Below are 4,444 nucleotides of genomic sequence, written 5' to 3' on the forward strand. Positions count from 1 at the left end.
AAAGTACAATGTAACCAGTGGGTAAATGCAAAAATAATAATTATAAAAAAAGAACTCCGGGCATCAGAAGTCATACAGACTGGAATATGTGGTTGTTGTAGATGATTCACACATACAGTACCACTTTTAGTGAGAAAAGCATTGTAGGAAAAGGTTACGGTGAGAGTGAAATTTCAGCATATCTTGATTATGAGCAATAACCTGAAGGATGAGGTTTGTATTAGAATACTTTTGAGTGTGGATGCCATCCTACAGAGGTATGTTGATGTGTTTCAGGATGAAGGACATTTAGATGAAAAATGCAAATTGGAAGTGTATACAAGTGTGGAGCCCACCCAATGCCCCAAAATGAGAGTGCCTGTAGTTAAGCTTTAAAAAGGAAGAGCTGCATAGCTTGGTTAATAAGGGGTGAGACCTGGGGACTTTTGGATGCCAACTGGCAGAGATCTTAAGGGGTTACAGGAATCCCTTTGATATTTACAGTCTAGTTCACCAAAGATTGTCATATAAAGTCTCTCATGAAAACCTGTGACATTTTGGTCCTCTTAATCACAGTGAGATGTATGTTCAAGTAATATGTAAGGAGTTATGTATATGTACTAAAAATATGTTCTCTAGGTCTGTGAGTTAAGTCTGGCAGAGAGAAAGAGATGCTTATCTTACTCTTGCTGGTCATATGCAAACTAAGCATTGTATAAAGAAAAGGAGGACTTGTGGCACCTTAGAGACTAACAAATTAAATTTGTTAGTCTCTAAGGTGCCACAAGTCCTCCTTTTCTTTTTGAGGATACAGACTAATGCGGCTGCTACTCTGAAACCTGAGTATTGTATGGTTCACAGTGAGCATCCACTCACAAGTCTTAGCTGAATGCTAATGAAAGATTATGAAATTTTGAGAGAGAGGCAGTTAACAGAAAGAAGTAAACAGCAGAAGTTATCCTGTTTAGGTGTAAGAATGAATTTTTGGAACTATATCTGGGGTATTGATGAACTCCTAGGTATTCCTTCAGTCCGTGAGGACAAGCTGTCAGGAGGTGTGATCTTATAAGAAGGGGTCTCAACCAGCAGATTGAAAATGCTGGAGAAAAAACTTGGGGTAAGCTATCTTACAGGACATAGGGGAACACCTTATTAGTTAAGTTTAGTCTCTAGAAAACGTGTTATGACATTGTTTTATATGTAGCCCTTTGTTCACAGCTCTCACACTAGTATTTTTATTTGAAAAACTATTCTTTCTTAAACAAATGTCCTTTTGTTTTATAATTAAACTCAACTGCTGTGTGTGATATATGCGCAGTGGTCTAAGGTAAAACTGGTAAATTGTAGTACACTGTTTCTTTGGGAACAGAGGATCTGGGATTTCTATGGATATATGGATATATGGTGTCCTGGACTGGACACCACTGGGGGGCACTTTGAAGGGACTCAGGTGCATATTAATAAGAATACATTTGGCTCCAGAGGAGACTTAACCAAAACTAAACTAAGGTCCTGAAGGCGTGCCTGCCTATTATCATCATAGCTGTAGATGCTTTCATTATTGGAGAAGAAGGCTATGTGAAGAGATCATGGGCAGAAAGTAACATTTTGGGAAAGATATAGGCAGAGAAATATCAAATTGAACCTGGATAGTCTGGAACTGCATTGTATTTGTCTTAAGAAAAGAAAGAAGTGCCATACATCACACATTTGCTGACAGTGGAAGAGGTAAAGTCTGATCTGGAAAAAATCATAAGGCTGCCATGTCCCACAAGTATATGTGGAAGTCAAAAAGCCCTTAAGGACTGTGTTGAAATTGTGTGACCACTTGTCAGAGAAGCATGAGCCTTTGAGACAATTAATACTTAGCCCTGGTCTACATTACGAGTTTAGGTCGAATTTAGCAGTGCTAGATGGATTTAACCCTGCACCCGTCCACACGATGAAGCCATTTTTTGTCGACTTCAAGGGCTCTTAAAATTGATTTCTGTACTCCTCCCCAATGAGGGGATTAGTGCCGAAATCAACATCGCCGGGTTGAATTTGGGGTAGTGTGTACGCAATTCAACGGTATTGGCCTACTGGAGCTATCCAGAGTACTCCATTGTGACTGCTCTAGACAACACTTTCAACGCAGATGCACTAGCCAGGTACACAGGAAAAGCACCGGGAACTTTTGAATTTCATTTCCTGTTTGGCCAGCACGGTGAGCTCATCAACAGAAGTGACCATGCAGAGCTCATCAGCACAGGTGACCATGCAGTCCCAGAATCACAAAAAAGCTCCAGCATGGACTGAACAGGAGGTACTGGATCTGATCACTTTATGGGGAGATGAATCTGTGCTATCAGAACTCCGTTCCAAAAGACAAAATGCTAATATATTTGAAAAAATCTCCAAGGGCATGATGGACAGAAGCTATAACAGGGACCCGCAGCAGTGCCGCGTGAAAATTAAAGAGCTCAGGCAAGCCTACCAAAAAAACCTAAAGAGGCAAACGGCCGCTCCGGGCCAGAGCCCCAGACACACAGGTTCTACTATAAGCTGCATGCAATTCTAGGGGGTGCCCCTACCACTACCCCACCTTTGTCCGTGGACACCTGCAAGGGGGGAGTCTCACACAAGGATGAGGATTTTGGGGACGAGGAAGATGATGATGAGGAGGAGGATAGCGCACAACAGGCAAGCGGAGAAACTGTTTTCTCCGACAGCCAGGAACTGTTTATCACCCTGGAGCCAATACCCTCCCAACCATCCTAAGGTGGGCTCCCAGACCATGAAGCCAGAGAAGGCACCTCTGGTGAGTGTACCTTTGTAAATATAATACATAGTTTAAAAGCAAGCGTGTTTAATGATTAATTTGCCGTGAAGACTTGGGATGCATTTGCAGCCAGTACAGCTACTGGAAAAGTCTGTTAACGTGTCTGGGGATTGAGTGGAAATCCTCCAGGGACATTATTAAGGGGACATTCAGAGGTGGCCGTTCCTGCTGTGCTGTTTGCCTGTGGCTGAAAAGAAATCATCCCCACTTTTAGCCACGTGGTATGGAGGCCATTCACGCTGAGCTGTTCACGTTTGGCTGGCAGGAATCTTCCCGATACTAGTCACTCAGTGGGAGAAGGGGTAAAGCAATCATCCCAGAGAATTGGGATGGGGTTTTGTTGGGTTTGCGCTGTGCGTTAACCCAAAAACCGCAGCCCCTCCTTTTAAATGGCCAACCCAACGGGTCCTTGGTATGGGAAAGGAGGGTGCTGCTGTTTGAAACCATTCCCACGTCATGAAGGTTGAAGAAGCCAGAAGACTGTGGCTTACCATGGCTGCCTGCAAGCTGAATTCTGTTGCCCAGCCCTGCGTGTGTGATCTCACACCAAACCGGCAGGCCCTCAATATAAGAGGGAAAATGCGACCTTGTACCGAAAGCACATGTGCTATGAAATGTTAACAGATTGGTTCACCGTGAAAGAGTCTATTAAAATGTGTCTTTTTAAATACTACTCTCCCATTTTTTCCTCCTGCAGCTGCAAATGTTTCAATGCTCCCCCATCATCTCCATCCAGAGGCTAGCGCAGATAAGAAGGCGAAAAAACCGCACTCGCGATGAAATGTTCTCTGAGCTCATGCAGTCCTCCCGCACTGAAAGAGCTCAGCAGAATGTATGGAGGAAAACAATGGCAGAGTCCAGGAAAGCAGAAAATGAACGTGAGGACAGGAGGGACGAGCAAGATGAGAGGCTGCGGGATCAAGAGGAAAGGTGGTGTCAGCGTGATGAGAGGAGGCAGGATGCAATGCTGAGGCTATGGAGGGATCAAAATGATATGCTCTGGTGTTTGGTGGAGCTACAGGAAATACAACAGGAGCCCAGACCGCCACTGCTTCCCCTGTGTAACTGCCCACCCTCCTCCCCAAGTTCCATAGCCTCCTCACCCAAATGCCCAAGAATGAGGGGAGGGCTCTGGGAATCCAACCACTGCCCGAGCAACAGAAGGCTGGCATTCAATAAGTTTTGAAGTTTTCAACTGCCCACTGCCCAAGCAACAGAAGGCTGGCATTCAATAAGTTTTGAAGTGCAGTGTGGCCTTGTCCTTCCCTTCTCCCCTCATCCACCACCCCACCAGATGCTTCCCTCCTCCCCCACCCCTCCCGGGCTACCTTGGCAGTTATCCCCCTATTTGTGTGATGAATTAATAAAGAATGCATGATTTTGAAACAACAATTACTTTATTGCCTCTGCTAGTGGTGATCGAAGGGGGGAGTGCGGTTGGCTCACAGGGAAGTAGAGTGAACCAAGGGGGTGGGTTTTCATCAAGGAGAAACAAACAGAACTATCACACCGTAGCCTGGCCAGTCATGAAACTGGTTTTCAAAGCTTCTCTGATGCGCACCACCTGTGCTCTAACCACCCTGGTGTCTGGCGGTGTGTAATCAGTGGCTGGGCAATTGGCCTCAACCTCCCACCCCGCCATAA

The 4,444-nt window shown here is 45.0% G+C and overlaps 1 pseudogene; it reads left to right on the top strand.

Moving 5' to 3' along the window:
* The first annotated feature begins 2,236 nt into the window (after positions 1-2,236).
* On the top strand, positions 2,237-3,986 carry LOC141981215 (uncharacterized; annotated as a pseudogene).
* The last annotated feature ends 458 nt before the right edge of the window (positions 3,987-4,444 follow it).

Source organism: Natator depressus, chromosome 2 (genome assembly GCF_965152275.1).
Source record: "Natator depressus isolate rNatDep1 chromosome 2, rNatDep2.hap1, whole genome shotgun sequence".
Taxonomy (NCBI): Eukaryota; Metazoa; Chordata; order Testudines; family Cheloniidae; genus Natator; species Natator depressus.